General features: G+C 36.8%; 1 protein-coding gene across 8 annotated transcripts in view; it reads left to right on the forward strand.

Annotated features, from left to right (window-relative positions):
* Positions 1-18,991, forward strand: part of PLD5 (phospholipase D family member 5) — a 176,173-nt gene that overhangs the window by 81,776 nt on the left and 75,406 nt on the right. Inside the window, exon 1 of one of the 8 annotated variants that reach the window (XM_064708843.1) lies at positions 10,538-10,621. The exons of 6 other annotated variants lie outside the window; for them this stretch is intronic. The gene's annotated coding sequence lies outside the window, so the exon portion shown is untranslated. Of the gene's footprint in view, positions 1-10,537; positions 10,622-10,733; positions 10,752-18,991 lie in introns of those variants that run through there. One more of the 8 variants, XM_064708846.1, reaches the window with a different exon arrangement.

The raw sequence follows: 18,991 nt of genomic DNA on the forward strand, positions 1-18,991 counted from the left end.
CCTTTCTCAAAACTAAGAAGAAAGTGGGAGGGGTAAAATAGTATGTTTAGCAACTAAAACAGGGGTTTAAAAAAAGTTTCTGTTCTGATGATGTCCTTGTCCTTTTATGTCTAAAGATTAAACATAAACTTTTGAAAGATGTAGACAACGCAGTTTTGTGGGTTTTTTGATAAGCATATCCTGGAGATCTTCAATTACTGTATGGTAGTGAACAGAGAAAATTAAATTATGTAGTGCCTCTTGGTTAAATGTATATATGGCATTCTAGATAATAAACAGACATGACATATAGATTTCTTATTCTAAATTCAACAGAACTGGGTCACCGTTTCTTTTTTTTTTTGGTGGAAGTTTTGCAAAATGTACCTTATCTTTTTTCATTTCAATTCACCTCAGATCCTCAGGATCCTCATGTTTTTGCAGTTTGTCCTTCAATGTAGCACCTAGCTGTCTACAATGTTATAATGTGAGCTACAGATCTGCTTTTTACAAGGGTGAGGTTTAATTTTTTTTAAAGCACTGAGTGATGTATCACCTTGATGTTATGAAAACAACAGAGGCACTGTGGCTGTCACATAGGCAGGATACTGGCAGGCCTTAGTGCAGGGAATACCATTTCTCTCATTAACATCAAACCTGAGAACCAAGCTGGATTTCAAAAACTTTCATGTGAGTGTGGATGTTTTGAATAATGAATGGTGGTGTGTTAAATTGTTAATACTTTATCTACATACTCTGACTTGAAGTAGTTCATCTTACTGCTTCTGTGTATTTCATTTTTCGTGGCTTACACAGTGATTGAATCTTGTCATGCAATAAAGATGCTTCCTCATTGCTTTCTTATTTCTTGCGCTTTTTAAAATTTATTTTTCTTCCCCTTGACAGACATCTGTAACTTGTTTTCCTTCTCTCCTTTACCGTGGCGTTTAGGTTTGGCATTGTGAGATTCTGACAGTGCTTATCCTTCCCTTGGGTTTTTCATCACCAGGCCTCCTTGTAGTCTTTCCCTATCCCCCAGTGGTTTAGAAAGTGGCATAAACTCCATTCCTTGGAATGTTTCCAGACTGCCTCCCACACACATGCATGTTCTCTGCCTAGATGAGCTATCTCCAGTCTATATTTGGAGACTGAGAGTGTCTGGAGGATAAATCTGTGTTGGCCACAGAGCTGCAAATATCAAATGAATTCACAGCTTTAAGTATTATGTTAAGAGAAGAATTTGGCTAATTAGTTTTGGTGTAATTATTAGAAGAATGTGTCATAAGATAGTTAATCAAGTGAATATGCTTATGTGATGCCAGTTTTATTAGACTTGAAATCAAAATATATCAGCTCTTCTTACACCTGAGAAGGATTATATTTTATGACAGCATTAGTAGGGTTTAATAAGGTGTACTGACGGAAACAAGACAGAGTTGGCCAACTTCTTCTTGAGTTGGCCAAGGGATGTCTTTTGGGGTGAAATGTGTAGGATTAGTGTTTAACCAGGAGACACTATGGAGAAGACCTGCTATTCTGCTTTAAGCAGAGGGAGTGTGTTTAATCCCTACTTACACTTGGATTCCTGAACTTAATTCACACTTTGAAACTGGGCATCCAGGTGCTGGGTAACTCCCCGATGGAATGGCAGCTCCTGGTACTGCAGTATTCTTCCGGCTCAGCATGGAGCTCTTCCAGAGAGATTCCATGAGCTGATTAATTCCTGGCATTGTTGCCACCTCTCACTCTGCCCCTCACTTGTACATTTAAATATTGTCCTTTGACGAAGCACCTTAAGTCAGCCACGCTGCTGTCCCCATCCCCAGGAGAAACTTGGGACGCTGTGGTTCTCTGATTTTGCTCTTGCTTGCAGTAGTTACTGGGATCTGTGAGTTAAACCTGATGTACTAGGTGCAGCTTATGGGAGTAGAAGTTGCAATTGGTTATGTTTTTGTTCTTTGAGGAGTTCCTACAAAAAGCTGCTTACTTTGCTAAGAGCAAAAAAAAAAAAAAAAAGTAAGGATTTTAATGTTCCTTGCTACACAGAGCCCATGGATCAGGAAGGGCCTTTGTTTTGGTACACTCATTGGAAGTGAAAGGTGCTGTTTGAATTTTCCGTGGAGTGTGAAGACTGGTCAGGTCAGCTGGTTTCTCCTGCCTCAGCACCCTCAGGCACTTGTCTCTCAGCAGTCTGCCATAAGAATCCGCTGACCAGCTCTCAATTCTCCCCACAGCTGCAAAACCCATTAAAATCTTGTAGTGCTGACAGGCAGAAATGCTGTAAAAATGCAAATTTTCTTGTGCTGAAGGGCAAGATGCCAAGAAATGCTTTTCAAAATGTTTCACTGCTGCATAAGGATTTAGGGTGGTTGATACAGCTGGAATGCTAAGTTTTAAGCAATGGGAGGGCACCTTTTACCATTAGTAAGTTCACTAGTATTTTGGATCTTCAGTCACCTGAGGACTTTGTTTCAAAGGGTTTGCTTTATGTGCTTTTTTTTTTTTAGTTTTATTTTTAAAGAGGAAATAACAGGCTAAGAGGTGATGTTCTGCTCTGCTGGTGCACAAAGGAAGGACTGCTTCCTAGGCTCACAAATGGCACTGAGGTCACCTCTCTACATGCAGCACTTAGAAGCTCTATAGAAGAGCCCAGGATAGAAGGATCTGCTTTGTTTCAGCAGATAATTTAGCTACTTGTACCCACTGATGCTCTGTAGAACAGCAGCCAAGTCAAATGCACACAGTGGTGCCCATGACTCAGTCAGTAGAGTACTGAGCCAAGGAAATTGTTTTTTCTTTAAAAGCAAGATGCTTTAACTAAGATAATTATGTCTTTTGTTGCAAAAGAAAGTAGTGGTGAGTGCTTTGTGCAGATTTTAGAAAAGACAGTGACAGATCAGAAAATTTAAAAATTATTTTTCCTTCATCTCTCATCTGAAATAATCAACAGCTGTGTAACAGTTGACTGTCAGGACTATTTCAAAGGATGTTGTTTTCTTCCCTTAACTACGGTTTAAAAAAAGGGGGGAGTTGATGATATTTCTGATTTTTCCCACTGTGGTAATGTACTTTCTATTGAAACAATACAATAATTTCCTCCTCTGCTAGTCCTCCTTTGCCCTGAATGAGCTGTTCAGGCATAATGTGCATTATAAATTTTCTCTGAAGTGCAGTCATCTGCATTGATGTGCTGTATCTGTGTTGCTGTGTTTATGTTGCTGAGTTTTGTCTTAGCTCTCAGTTTTACATCAGACGATGCATAACAAGGACAGGTAGGATTTGGAAAGGGCTACTTTGCAGTTCAGCAAATTACTTTTCTGAAGATTGTCACTGACACCTTCAGAATGCTTTACAGAAGTGTAAATAATAAGCCAAAATAATGTATTTTCTGTGTACTTTCTTATAACACTGCTGAAGTGCATTCTGAGTGTTTAATGAACATTTCTTAATTCAGCAATATCAAGAAACAGGAGCTCTTTGCAGTGAAGTTTCTGTAGTGACCTCAAGAGTACACAAATATGGGATTAGTATGTATACCTTAGTATTATCTAATTTTAATCTGAGTAGTCAGGAAAGCAGGATACAAGATTCTCACAAGTTACTCAGACAAATCTAGGTCATATAGAGCAGTCTGCAGTGTTCCATGCACAGTGTGGAAGTCCCATTGATATGAGCAAAATATGAAAAAGGTAGAAAAATTTGTGCCCTCCCCCAGGGGAATGAAACTGAAAAATGTTGAATGTGGGATGTTTAACACTGTTTGAGAAGCTCAGTGGTGTTGGCACAAATGTATCCTGAAGGCGTGCACTGATTACAAAGGAGTAGGTTAGCTTTTTTTTGATCTCAGCCACCACAGACTTGCTTATTTTGTTGTAATCCTTTGGTAATCAAAGATCTATCAGCTGGATAATCTGTTGCTGTACCAAACTTGTTTGTCCCTAAGCTTATCTGAACAACCATATTGCAAGATAGAGGAGTTATGAGTGGGCCTGACTGAAGTTTAATTAGCTGTCTTATGGTATTAAAGTTGTATGCATTATCTTCATTGTCACCCTGATATATTTGTGAAGCATTTCTGTGTTATAATTTAAAAAAAAATTCTTTATGTTTTCCCTATTTATATTGACCTAGTATGCTATTAGATAAATAACATATGTGAACCAATTCTAAGAATGAGTTAGTTGTAGATTCTTTACAAAAACCTTAGGTTTCAGTTGTTTCTATGATATCTTTCATCTGGAAGTAAACTGGAACTGCCGTGTCTAGAGCCTTAACTCACAAATTCTGACTTTACTGTTTTTAAACAAGATGAGTTTATTTTAAAGAAATACTAAAGGTAATAAAAGCATTTCATCAAATTCAAAGACTTATCTACAAGCAACAAATGGTTTACTTTTAATTTCTTTGGAAGTCACACAGGTGCAGTGTTTAAACAGTAACAAAAATAAGAGTAAGCATCCATTTTCTAAATGCAGTCTTTTATTTGGAACTAACTTATTTCATGGAAAGTAAATTGTCCTCATAACAGTCTTTGTTGTTGTTGCATCTTCTCTTTTCCTCTCCTTTGCTCTCCAGATCCAGCAATCCATCATGATGATGGTATGTACCTTTTTTTCCCCTCTTCCAGGTTTCAGGTAATTCCATTCTTTGAACTCATACTGTTGCTAATAATGTGACAATGAAGAGGGACATTTGTTTGACATATTCAAGCTTAATGGACTTCCTATGTGTCTTGCCATCTTGCAAAGACACGAGGCAAGAATGCTGATTGGCCTTTTATTAATAATTACTCTAATGTGGGATACTCTGCCTACGCATAAGTGACAAATTAGGAATACAAAATAGCTGGAGTTAGAGTGGAAAAACAACTAACCTTTGGTTATTGTTCCTCAGTCCTCAGGAAATATTCTGTGTTAGGCTTTGTTCAAGGTTAAAAGCAGTGGCAAAGCATTGAGCTCTCCTATCCATCTCTCTTTTTTATAATGAGGTGTGTTGTAAATATCATTCTACAGTTTAGTGCCAATGTTTTAGAAAGCTAATACTAGAAGGTCATCATATTGCATGCAGAGTGACCAGCCTTGAAATTGTGCAGAATACCTGATTGCATGAGATAAAGCTAAATAAACATTACCCATCTCTGTATCAGAAAGAGAAAAAGATGAAGAAAGGATCTTTGCTTATTTTCTGAGGAACAAATTCCCAGCAGGGATTTTTTTACTGTTATAATTAGTTAAAAATCCAAGAAGGCTCTTTTCTGTTGTGTAAGCAGCTCAAGTTAACTGTTCTAAAAGCAAAGCACTGCTCACCTCACTCTAGCTTGGTGTGATGTTGGACCCATACTGGTATTAGAGGAAAGTAGTTAGGATAGTAATCAACGAGAGCAGAGCATGTAGACGGAGTAACCGAATTCTCTATCACATTGCTAATGAGGCAATCATGGTTGTTTATGGCCCTCTTGAGCCTTTAAATTTTACTGCCAGGCATTTTGCTTCTTTGGGGAACTGTGGTCTCCTCTTTCCTAAAGTACCTCTCACAACTCCCCTCCATCAGATCCATGGGTAGGAGAGGAGCGTGACTGTAGGAAAATGTGCTGTGACCACTGCTCGCACCAGCAACGAGTTGGGGCTCCTTGTCTCCTTCTTCACCCTTTGGGTGCTTATTTCTCGTCTCTGATTCTCTCTGCTGGGGTATTGCTAATTATCTGAATCTGGAATTACCATGTGTGAATGCAGCAACTCCTGAGTTGAAAGTTGAAAATACTGCTGCAAGTCTGTACTGGAGTAAAGATTCTGATTGGTCACTCATTTGAAGAGAGAGTCTACATCACAAACTACTTCTAAATTAATCTTAGACGCCTATGTTACCAAGTGTTTTCATTGTTTCAAGAGTTAGTCTCTTAAATTTACTTTTTCCCCCCGCATCCCCAAATTTACCTTATTTTAAATACTTAGCTGCTGCTTTTTTGGGGATTTTTTTTTTAACATGAGAGTGTATTGGAATATGATCCCAAGCAACAAGAGTGAAATTAATATTTTTAATAACAGCATTTTTCTCATTAAGACTAAAATGCAGTTTAATTTAGGATTTATTGAATATGCAAAGCATTTGTCATAAGCTCAGCACTATTTGGAAGTCTCCATTTTAGCATGGCACTAAAGTAGTGCAACAATAACACAAATTTTCCTATTTCATTGATCATTCAGTAGGTTTTTAAAAAACATATCCTATTTGCAGTGAAAAAGAACCAATTTGAGATAATAAAGTAGAAAACATTTTCAAGCTGCTGAAACTTTATTCTGTGTTTGAAGACATCAGTGGGAATGTGATTTTCATTACAGATGCCATTATTTTGTGTATGACAACTAACTAGCAGCAAAAAAGCTTCTGCTAATGCTTAGCAGTATCTTGCTGAAACATTGCAGTAATTTTCTTTTATTCACATGTGTTCATTCATGATTTTGTTGCTTCTCGTAGTAAAGTCCAAACTCCAGGTAGTTAATAATCAGCTATTCAGTTTTTGGGGTTTGTACAAGAAGGTGCTTTGTGAATGTGGTTTCTGAATTTGGGTGTTGACAGTTTTTCACAGAAAAATGTCTTCTGATGTCTTCTACCTACAACATATCTTTTTTTAATTATATCCTTATGGAATGCTTGGGAGCAAAGGCACTGAAAAACCCTAGGTCAGTCAGTCAGCCAAGTGCAGCTCAATACAGTTTTGATGTGTCACCAACACAGACTTAAACTGATAAAAGGTCCCCATTTTAATTTGTACAGAGCTTGTTGTTTTGAGGGGTGGAACATGGAGGGGAGATGTTCAGCGTTGATTATAATGTCAGTTGTTCTTAGTTGTTTTTGTTGTTGATGGAGGCTTTTGTGTTTATCTGGTTTTTATAACAAACAACTATAGTTCTAATCCTCATTTTAGTTGCTTGTTGTATTTTAGTTATTTGACTTGTAGTTGCAGTGTTTGATTTTCATACAGTCCCACCCTCATGGGACAGTCTGTTTATGTGCTGAGGAGAAGACAACAATGCCTATTTTTGGTTTTCATATGCTTTGAAGCTGAAGTAATTTCTTTTTCATGAGATCATTCTGTTATGGCTCACTGATATAATTCATAACAACAGTGTAATTACAAGTTATGTGGCTATTGCTTCTTGGTTTTGGTAGATGAAATGACAAAATATAATAATGAGTAAATTTTTCATGTTCCCATATTTTAACAAAGATGGATTTACACTTAGCAATGTGATTCTCATGTATTCCAGTTCAGACTCTCTAGGGCTGAAAACCTGGCTAAAACTTCCCTCCATATTATGCAAGATAGGTGGTTATTTTAATTAACTAACATATTACTTCTTTCACCAAAGCTCTTGAAATTACAATAGCAATGCCGTTATTAAATACAGAATTAAAATTCATTATTAAAATAATGAAGGAGCTAAGGAAGAACTGTCTAGAAGATATATAGAGTTCATAAATGTAAAATAGTATTAGGAGATTTAGTTGATACTGAAAACTACTTTTCCATATCAGGAGCAGGGGAATAATACATTAAAATGTAAAAACAAATTACATTTTAAAAATCAAACTAAAATGCTTTATAATTTTTTTCATTTAATTTTAATTTTCCAAAAACACTACACCTGAGTTCTGTTACTTACTTTTTTCTAGATGAAATGTCATATATTTTTTAAAAATCAAAGTATAACCTACAATATTTGGAGTAAATTTGATTAAAATATATAAAATCCTTTTTTGGTCTCATGCATGAGGCCTACAGGAAATCTTGCTAAGCATGCTACGTGTTCTTTGAAACAAAGAATTATTGAGATTTCTTTTACATAGAAAAATTATTTTTAAACTGTCCTTTCACTATTTTATTCTGCTATTCTTGGGTTTTGTAGTATTATGCTATACTCTTAAGTTTTATGTTTGAGACAGCACAGGTGTGCTGTTCCTTTTTGAGGTATCATTAGAGGTTTATTTATTGGAGTCTGAGCAAGTTTAGGGACGTTCATTGTCCATGCCAAGCTGTGCTCATGTGTGTCTAAAAGACAAAACATCACTTTCATGCTACTGAAGACCATCTGTATTTTTTTTTTTTACTGGAGTCTATTTGCTACTGAAAGAGTACTGTATTTTTTAAAGTATTTTTTAGACAAAATGTGCCCCTCTGTGTCATGCTGTTCACAGTGCCTCTAACTTGAGTCTGCATCTCATATTTCTCTGCTTTCATTGACGCTGCAGAATGGAGAGTAACAGGAATAAGCCAAATCCATTTCCAAGTGTCAGCACCTGAAAGGTTGGTCCTAAACTTGAAAGCTTGAATGTATCATGGCAACTGGGAGTGCATATCTGGCTTCTTATGCATTTTCCTGTGGGGTTTTTTGTGGGGGTGGAAGGGTGTTGACAGTGTTTGATTCAGATCTGTCCTGCTTGCCCTGCTTTTTATTTTAGTAACCTCCATTGGAACTTATAATTTTGTAGTTTTCATTGATCTTGAGTAGACATAGTTACATGTTGACCTTTTTTTGGAGTTTTGTATTTACTTTAACTGTGTTCTTCCAGGGATCAAAGTAGTTTTTCAAAGATTTAGTAATTTCCAGACATGCAGTTATAGACTGATAGCTATGTTAGTGTGTATGTTTGTAAGGTGCCAAAAAGCCCCTTTCTGTTATAAATAGGCTTGTAGTAAAAATTGTATTTTTCTGATTGTATTGGAGCTAGTGGGCAATAAAACAGTGATTTTATTAATCTAGTTACTCTTTGAAGCCAAATAGAAGGAAAAAATAAACAGAGTATAAAATAAGAATAATTTAAATTTTTTATATCTGTTCTCTAAGTGACAGTAATGATTGTGTTATTATCCAAGTGCCCAGGATAGATTTTTTTTTTGCCCAGGATAGATACATTTCCAGAATGAACTTTCAAAACCTGGATAATCAAATAAAGCAGTAAGAATGTGCCAACATAAACTTCTGAAACTGAGTTGGTGACTTAATGTGTATTTGAGATTCTGTCAGCCAAGACCTGAAGGATTAAAGAAAATTGGGAAAGGAAGGTATGTTGCAACATAACTGGGGAGAAAAGGCAAAACCATTTTTTGGCAAAGAGATGTAACTTTTGACAAGCATTCAGCATAAAAATTGTGATGAATTCAGTCAATACAGCTAATGGGGGAGAGAGAGCAAATAGGATAAAAGCTGTCCAGTCAAAGGAGTATTGTAAATTATTTATTTCTCATCTCTGCACTACTCAGAACATGTAAAACCCTAATTACCCAAAACTTGGTCATGATACTTTAAAACAAGTCAGTGGAATATTTTTATAAATTTCCCCAGACACAAGAATAAGTCATGTCCTGAACAACTCTTTCAGCTGAATTAGAATATATTCTTTTCAGTATTGTTTTTTCAAGTTTTTACTCCTGTGGCCAAGAAGTTTTTCACCATTTGATAATGCCAGAATGAGACCAGACAATCAATATACAGTGGTGGGTTGGCCTTGGCTGGATTCCAGGTGCCCACCAAGGATACTTTATCACTTGTCTCTTCAGCTGGGTGGCGAAGAGAGAATGAGAATGTAACCCTCATGGGTAAAATAAGGACAGGGAGAGATCACTCACTGGTTACTGTCAGGGGCAAAACTGACCCTACTTGGGAGAATCAGTTTGATTTATCACCAATCAAATAAAAGTAAGATAATGAGAAACAAACCCAAAATTTAAGAACACCTTTCCCCCACCCCTCTCTTCTTCTCAGGCTCACCTTCAGTCCCAGGTTCCCTACCTCCTTCATCCCAATGATGCTGGAGAATGGGAAAGGGCTGTGGCCAGCTCATCCCACATTATCTCTGCCATTCATTCTTCCTTAGGGGGAGCACTCCTCACACTCTTCCCCTTCTCCAGTGAGGGTCCCATGGGGTCACAAGTCCTGCCAGCAAACCTGTTCCAGCATGGAGCTTCTCTTTCCACAGGTTCACAGGTCCTGCAAGGAGCCAGCTCCACAGGGTAACAGCCTCTTTCAGGCACATCCACCTGCTTTTCCCTAAGGTGCTCCATGGGCTGCAGGGGGACAGCTGCTGGGGAATCTCACCTGTAGTGCCTGGAGCACCTCCTCCCACTTTGTCTCCACTGACACTGGTGCCTGCTGGGCTATTTGTCTCACATGGTCTCACTCCTCTCCCCAGCTGCAATTCCTCTTGCACTTGTTTTTGCCCCCCTTCTTAGCTGTGTTATCCTGAGGTGTTACCACCATTGCCTTGCCTAGTGTTGGATGCATCTTGGAGCTGGCTGGCATTGGTTCCACATCCCAAACCACACCTTGTGTACTGAAATGCAAACTTTGCAGAAATTAGGAGCTAAGCACAGAGCATAATCTATGTTGTTGGTTGTTTTTTTCTTTTTGTTTAATCTATTAAAAAATTGCTCTAATGAAAAATGTACCCCAACTAGGCAATATTTCTTGTACTCTGCATTTCTAACACTGCTGCCTTTTTAGCAGAGTTCTCCATATTTTCCTTCAGCAAAACTGGGTTTCACAATTAAAATACTTATCTGGGTAATTCCTCATCTGGGAAATATGCTCAGATAAAACCAAGCAGAGCTCACACCACTGAGCTCATGACCTCTCCTTACCAGGTGAGGATGTTTATGCCTGTCTTTAGAGAGTGAGCAGTAGCTGGCAAGCAGTTGAGCTGAGCTGTAAGCTTTTCTTTGCTGCTTCCCTTTTGGATGGGTGTCTTGATCACTGTATCAGGGATGTAGCCAGGTGTGTGGGTTGTGGTGTGTTTTGTGCTGTCTGTGGAAACTGTGGGTAGCAAATAATGCAGAGGTCACAGGACCCGTAGAATGAACAGCTGTGTAAAGAGAAAGTGAGTGATTTATTAAATTTTGTGTGTGGTGTGTGTGGGCCCACTGATGAGGCTGCTCCTAAGTGGATCCTGTCCCTTACAGCAGATATTACACAGCCTCAACTGGTTTTTTCTCTACAATGCTTTTGATTATCAATAACCATTTCAACTAGATTGTTAAAAGCATTCACTTGCAACTTTAATTCCTTGCAAACTGAACATTTGTAATCCTTCTGCATAATAATTATTCATTCTTTTTTTGTGTGCATAAAATAATGAGACACATAAAATTGCTGGGCCAGAATTAACTAAAGTTGATTATTAATGAGATCAAACAGACAATTAATGGATTTGAAAAGTGAATTACTACAGAATTCTTTATGTATATTTCCTGGAGTTCATTTAAAATTAGGAAGTTAGTGCTAAGTTCTGTTCCAAAGGAAATGTTAGGCATTTTGTTATTCACTTTAGGGAGCCTAGATTTTAATTTGTTTTGCTTCATCACAGCCACCATCTGCTTCCTCAGGTGAGTGACACATGAGGGATCTGTGAACAGTTTCCATAAACAGTTGGCTTGCACCTGGGAGGGCTGAAGGAAACCTATCACTTTTGTGAGAAGTTTCTGTTTGCCAATGGTCAAAAAGGAGAGACAAAAAGGTGATACTGTGTTACCATTTTTCTTTCTCCCATCACAATTCCTATAAGGTTTTTAGAGTCTCTTGTTCTCTGTGGTTTTGTCTCCATTTCTATCTTTGGTGCATCAGTAAGGAGGGCTTTGTTTTTAAGCTGCTGTGCAGGTTATCAGTAATTTGTGTTATTTATTGGTAGTCACTGAGACCAAGGGACAGAGACATATTTTGAGATGTTTTTCCTGCCATGGCATCTCCCTTGATATGCATAGTTTGATTAAAGAGTGTCATCAAAATTCTTCCTTCAGGACAGATATTATTAAAAAATTTATAATCAGATATAACTGAAGTAGTACCTCACAGAAACAAAACTCCCCTGCTCCTTCTCAGCCCTGAGTTTTCTCTGGGTTTGGGAACAGAGATCTGAAGTCTTCAGAACAATATCCTCTGTCTAAAACATCATCTTCCATAGTGGGAGACTGGGAAAGTATCTTCAAAAGATTGTGTGACAAGGTGGTAAACATCTACTCTGAATTGTAGGTTATTTGTTGAGGCTCCAGGTATTTTTACCAGTAAGGCCTAGGAACAATAAATTAGTCCATTTGTAACCTATTATTTTTATCTGTCCTTTCATCTATCTTTCTATCTTGACATAGTCCTAATATGTCAATATGCAATGTATTCTTGTCCAGGATGTGTTAGATACTGCACAAAACCAGGAATGGCATTATCTATACCTGACAGTGTATGGCCTTGAACTTCTGAGAATGTTGGATGTAATAACCTGTCACTGTATCTCTAAAGTATCCACCAGAGGAATTATGCTAGAGTGAATGTGGCTCCTGAGAAGATTGGCATGGAGCAAGGCAATTCCTATCTCAAAATGTTGAGTTTTCATCAGATGTTTCTATTTGTGAGTGGAAAAGTAAAATGTAGACTTGTCAGTCTTTATTCTTTGAGTAAGCATGGATAAATTGTTTACTAGAAGAAACTGCAGCACACAGCTTATGAGAAGTATTAGAGACAGAATAAGAAGAGAATGAGTGGTACTTTATTCTATATGGGTACTGCAGGCAGTCCTGCTGAACTTGCCTTTGGTTGTGTTAACTGAGAAACTTTAGGTCCACAAAATACCAGAAATGGCAAAGTTAAATAATACTGAGGGTTTTTTATAGGGAAAGGATTAGCCTGAGTAATGAGTAACCAATAAATGTGGAGGGTTTTTTCTCTTTTTGAATCAAGGTAAGAAGTTTTCATATCTAATCACTTTGTATTAGGCAAAATAATACGTTTTTTGGACAAAAATAGGACGTTTTTTGTTCCTCTGATCTTGAACCTATTTTTATGTAGGTATTTCTAGTTGTGAATGTCCAAATTAATTTATAAACACAAATGCTGGACTAGAGTATGTTAGGGAATATTTCTGCTTTGCTAGTTAGTGTTCCTATTCAAGTTCCTTTGAAATAAACTTTATTTTTGGTTTTATGTATCAACCTTTCTTGTCTTACAGTTGGTTTTGTTCTGTAATAATTTAATTAATCAGCTTCATACATCTCATTCTCTGTCACAAGTGAATTTTCTACGTCCCATCTGTATTGCTTTAATTTAGTGATTATAATTTGCTCATTATAATTTATGATTAAGTCAAGAAAAATTCTTTCATCTGTTGTGATGAAAGTCTGGTCTCTTTGGAATAGGTTACTTGAAATGTATGCTTCCCCAGGTAGTGTTTATAAGTTAACATATCTTCTGCTTTAAAAAAAAAAAACCCAGCCTGTAAATTTTACTTCAATGTTATACAATCCTTTAATGAAGATGTTGGGAAGAGGGATTAAAAATTCCCTTTATTTTGGATGAGGTAGGTTCTACCAACCTAATGTATTTCTAGCGATAAGGTAATTGACTGCTTTAGCAAGGTAAGGCAGTAGATGTACTCTGTATTAATCTGAGGAAACCTCTTGGTGGGTGGGAAATTACCATAAGGGAGGGCAGCAGTGCTGCTGTAACATCATGAACATGGAACATACAGCAGTATCTTTTGAGAATCAGTGATGCTCACTGTTGCATATAGGCAAAGCCTTATAAAATTATAAAATAAGGCCCTTGTTGCCCTTGCAAAATCATGGCTCAGGCCTGCTGCTTCAGCTAAGTAGAAGAGAACTCTGGGAAGGTGACTCAGCTGAGAGGTAGAAAACAAGTTATAAAACCATTATGTGTTCTCATTGCGGTGTATGGTAGTTGGTTAGATTATGTTCGTTGTGATTTAAAGCTATGTAACTGATAAAGGCCTGACTGCTTTAAAAGGCCTGGGTTTTGCAATGAAGCAGCTCTTCTTTGCACTGCCTGGAGACTCAGCATTGCTCTACATCTTACAGTTCACTATCAGAACCATTTCATATTCTAATGGGTGTATTTTGTGCTCAAGGATTAGGATGACAAATATTGTGACATTTTGGAAGAATTTGGGAGTTCAGGATAATATCATAGAAGGCAAGAGGTGATCTTATGGTCTGGTGTTACAGAAAGGTCACTTAATACAGCAAAGCACAAAATCATTCATTTGCAGATGAAAAGCAAGAATGAGGATTAGAACAAGGCATTTTAATTTATTATTGACACATATTCTTGGACTTTTCATATACTAGGATTGAATGAAGAGCCTTACTTGATTTCTTGGGTTGCTGGAAATCGCTGTAAACATTAGCCTTTATCATAGGATCTTGTTCTTAAATTTAATTTTTTTCTCCATTGTGAGAGTGTTAAATATCAAAACAGATACACTCGGAGAGGATTGTGTAATCTCCATCCTTGGAGATTCTGAAAACTTTACCAGACAAAATGATGAACACCCTGTTCTAAGAGGACCTGCTTTGAGCAGGAGGTTGGCTGAATGTCCTCCAGGGGTATCATCTAACCTGAATTATTTAATATTCCTGTCTGCTGTTTTATTTGCTGGATTACCAGTTGGAGCTCATTATTCTCTTCTGCAGTGGTATTCTTCCTTATAGCAATGTGAGCTTTTTATGTGAATTCTTGGAGGAGTGTTTGCCTTCCCTACAATTCAGTATGACAGAGCTGATTCTAGCAGCTGGTAATCTCCTGTTAAGGATTAATCCCAGATCTTTTCAGCACAATTTCTTAATGTTTTGGGGTTTTTTTCCTGCAGATCCCATCATGCAATTTCTTATTGCATGGACTGGGTTAACACCTCAAAATAGTTCTTCACAGATTATCTGTATTTTTACCTTCTTTTTGTTGTCTCTGCTTAACAACATGTCTCCTGTTTCATATTTTGTGGAGTTTATCAATCTTGAAGTTCTGAGGTTAGTCTGATCTTGAATTAGATGAAAATAATAATAAACATTCTCAAAAGCAACTTGGAGAAAAAGCTACTTCAAGAGTCAGCTGTTTTATTGGAACATGTTGCTTACAGTTTTAAAACAGGGTTGTAGAAAGAATTTTTTCTTATGCCTGTTACACATCTCAGCATCATCTGGCTTTTAGTTTGTTTACTTCTTTAGTCTTGGTATCTTTTTACTTTATTTTTCTCTTTGAACTTTACAAACTACAGCAGTCATGCAGAAGCAGGAAATGACAATAGTAGGAAATGGCAGCTGACTGTAGAGCCTCCTAAAGATACATTTCCCTACAGAGATCATTAGAATTAAATTTGAACAACAAATAATTTTTTTTTCTGAAGGCAGAAAATAATTGAATTATCAAAAAAATGCCCTTTCGTCATACTGACAATAGAAAAACACTTTATTCAAATTGTTGAATTTGAAAATACATCTTTTGGTTTCTCATGGGGATATAAGTACCACTTTGGTTAACAGTTCAATTTTTGTGACTCCCAAGAGGTAGTCCATCTGACAGTTTAGTAGATTTTACATCTTTATGCTGCCTAAGGGAAACAATTCCTTAGGGAAACTGTAATAAAAGTAGATAGGATTGCTTAGAGGTAGATGCAATGCTATTTATATCTGGCAAGAAAAGTGCCAAGTATTTAATGCCATTTTGAAAGGCATCAATAAGTTTTAATCTGGAATATTGTGTGTAAGTGACCATCAGTAATCAAGAAGGTTGAACTCAGGCTTAGTAGGAGAAGGTTCTAGAAGTGGAAAGTTGCTTTAATGAGAAAGATGCTAAAAGCCCTTGGCTGTGCAGAGTGAAAGCTAAAAAGCAAAATTATTGTTATCTTTGAAAATAGCACAGGAGAGAGAAATACAGAGTGGGATCTCAGTTATTGAGGATAGAAGCTAGAGCAGGTAAAAGGATATCAAATGAGGTAGGTTTCTGCCTAGGAAAGCAGCAAGATAAAAATATTCCAGTGTGACAAGCAGTGGTAAAAACTCTTGCTTGTCCTATTATCTTTTTTTTATCTGCATGCCAAGGTCATGGAGTCAATCCCTGTAGAGGCCATTCACTTAAAGTGTTGCACTTGATGGTCCTTGTGGGTCCCTAGCAACTCAGAATATTCTGTGATTCTGTGATAATTTAAGAATGAAAGCATATGAAACATTGCCCGAAATAGCAAGGAGAGAGACTTGGTCACCCAGGAAATCTTCTCCATTTGAATTTGGAATAGCTTCTTCAGGTCCTACACACGGTCCACAGGTTCCATTTTTAAAGTGATGTATTTGGTTTTGTATTTGCTACAACTAAAGGAAAGTTGCAGGAAACTTCCAAAGAGTTATCATTAGAAATAGTAATTAGAAGTCTTAGTTGTTACTACTGTGCTTCTTGTAATTAGAAAGCTGCCAAGTTATCTGCAAACCTCCTTAAAAAAAAAAAAAACAAAATGAAAGAAAAACCCATACTCAAAAACCTGTCATCCAAAACAGTAAGCCAGATTAAACTTGTGTGAAGTATCTTATGTAAAGAATTGAATGATGACCATTTAGGTAGCAGTACTTAAAAGCATGTCCCTGGGTAATGTTTATTGTAAGCAGAGTTTTTCAGAGGCCCTTGCTGCTTCTTTCTAATGTAGTAATTCTTAGGAATTTGCCAAAAAACTCATCCTACTTTGTCACTACTGCTTGAGTGAAAAGAATTGCCACTAATAAGAGCTTTCAGTCTAGCTGGACAAATCAGATATGGTGGAGAAACAGAATACAATGCACAGATCTGTTCTGGAGATTTAGTGACAGTATTATGTTTTCTGCCAATTAAATAATTTTGAAGAAATTTATTGAGAGGAAGACTAACTATATGGAGCAAAAACAACAGAGGTCATCTAGGGTTTAATACACAGAAGAGGGAGGCAAGGAGAGAAGGAGCCATGAGAGTGATAGAGCTCAAAACAGGGCACATCTAGAGCAAAAGACGTTGGAAAAAATAAAGCTATAAAGCTGGCACATGGTTGGAGCAAGCTTTTTGAATGCAGAGAATGCCCAGGAAAAAAATACAACAGTAGACCTATTGTCTTTAGAAAACCCAATGATCCCCACAAAAAGACTTTGCTGATTCCATTCTGACTTCCTCCCAGCATTTCTTTTCTCAAGAATAAGAAGAAAAAAAATCTCACAGGAATGAACAGTTCATTCAAAGGGATGCATTTTGAGCACTTAGCAACAAAGTTTAAATTTCATTTTATAAAACATCATCACAGTGAAGGATAACCATGAGAGAAATTGCCTTTGTTCCCTCTCAGAAAGTGCTCCACAAGGAGCTGGAATGAATAAGCATCTGGGGACAAAAATGAGGGAATTGATGAGAAATTTGGGAGCTAAAGAATGAAATAGTCATAGAGAAGCTGGTTAAGCTACTTGAAGTTTGATAGAGCAGATCTGAGCTCCTGAAGTGCTGTTGTGACCCCACATAAATTTCAGTCATATCCAAAATTGATATGACAGCCTTCATTGGTGATGCATTTTTTAAATAAGACCAAAATGCAAGCTGTTTTCCCTCTGTTGTTTTTAAACACTATTGTGAAATCCCAGTCTAAAAGGAAGTTGTTCTGGCACGTGATAGGGTGCTGAAGAGTTTTGTAGCACATTTTAGACATGATGAGGACAGGGGTGTATCACAGACAAGTTTTAGATCTTCTTGTCATGATTCGTCATAGCCTAACAATAGACTAATGGAAGCGTCTTACAGAAAGCCCAAATATATACGAGGAACAGATGGCAGTTTCTGTTCTTAGTCTGTGTCCATTAAATAGATTTCACACATATCCCCAAGGCTTATATCTGTTGTGCATAAAGAGAGCCATGAGCAGAGCACTGCAGTGTTTGACCTCTGTATTGTGCCTTCTTGTATGTGAAATTCAGCTACAGCATGCTCTGAAATGAATGATTAGTGTCTAGAGATACTATTGCCTTCTTTGGTATAAAAGTGCCTTGGAGTTTCATTTGAAAAAAAAATTTGAGTAACTCAGACATGAGATTGTGAAATAAGATTTGTTTGAACACAAAATTTACTTGAACCTTAAGAAAATTTTTTCTGATTAAAATATAGGCATTATTCCATTTTAAAAGGGTGCAAATCAAAGCTCTGACAGCAACCAAACAATAGCATGAATAGTGAAATCTGGTGTATGCTGCCTTTTCCATTGATTTGATGAATTTTGAAAGGTTAAATTCCATCAGAACATGGGGAAAGTGTGACGATGACTGTGCCAGTTTGGTTCAAATAATGTCTTTTTGACATTTCTTGTGGCCTTATTAAACATTCCACTTTTCCTTATGGTGTTTAGTAAATGTGCTTATCTTTGTGCTGAACTTTGAGGTAAGTATGAAAGTTGTGGTGTGCTTCAGCTCTGATTACTGATGAAACAGCACAGTGGGGCTTCAAGAACTGCCAACACAGGCTGGATTTAGACAGTAACGATCAAGTGCTCATCAGTTCCTGCAAGATTCACCTGAAGTTAAATTATTAGATGCAACATCTGAATGTTTCCTAAAATGGAAATCCATTCTGTGTCTTAGAAATTCAAATGTAGTTGTCACTATTGCAGCACTAGTTATCACTGTAACAAGTAATTCTTCCCTCATGGAATAAGGCACTGATTCTCATAGGTGAAGATGGGAAATCTGGGACAATAAAACATAGTGTTGGAATAGTGTAGTGGTTTTCCAGTCAAACCAGCCTTAACTAAGTCTGTGGTTAATATGTTTTTAATTTCAGGTATTAAGTAATGTTATTCTTCATTAATTTATATACAGAATTGAAATTTAAGATCAACAATAGATCTCTATGATATAGGTTTTAGCTTTATTATATTTTTACACTTCTCTTTATTAAATGTAGCTATGGCTGCTTCTGTTTTGATGGCTTGACTGCTCAGCTTCATAATGTAATTTTCCTTAGCTGGTGTAAAAAAAATTCTATCCAAGCCATAAGCAATGCAATATTTATAATTATTCCATTAAATATTTATATGTTCTGACATACTAGGTCTTTATCTGTTTGATCTGTATATATATAAATGGTTAAAGAAGGTATAAAAGAGGATAAATTTTTCTGAGATTTGTATTTTCAGGACCTGTGAAAAAACTTCTTTTACAACAATTGTATTTCAACATTTT

This window comes from Zonotrichia leucophrys, chromosome 3 (assembly GCF_028769735.1).
Source record: "Zonotrichia leucophrys gambelii isolate GWCS_2022_RI chromosome 3, RI_Zleu_2.0, whole genome shotgun sequence".
NCBI classification, from domain to species: domain Eukaryota; kingdom Metazoa; phylum Chordata; class Aves; order Passeriformes; family Passerellidae; genus Zonotrichia; species Zonotrichia leucophrys.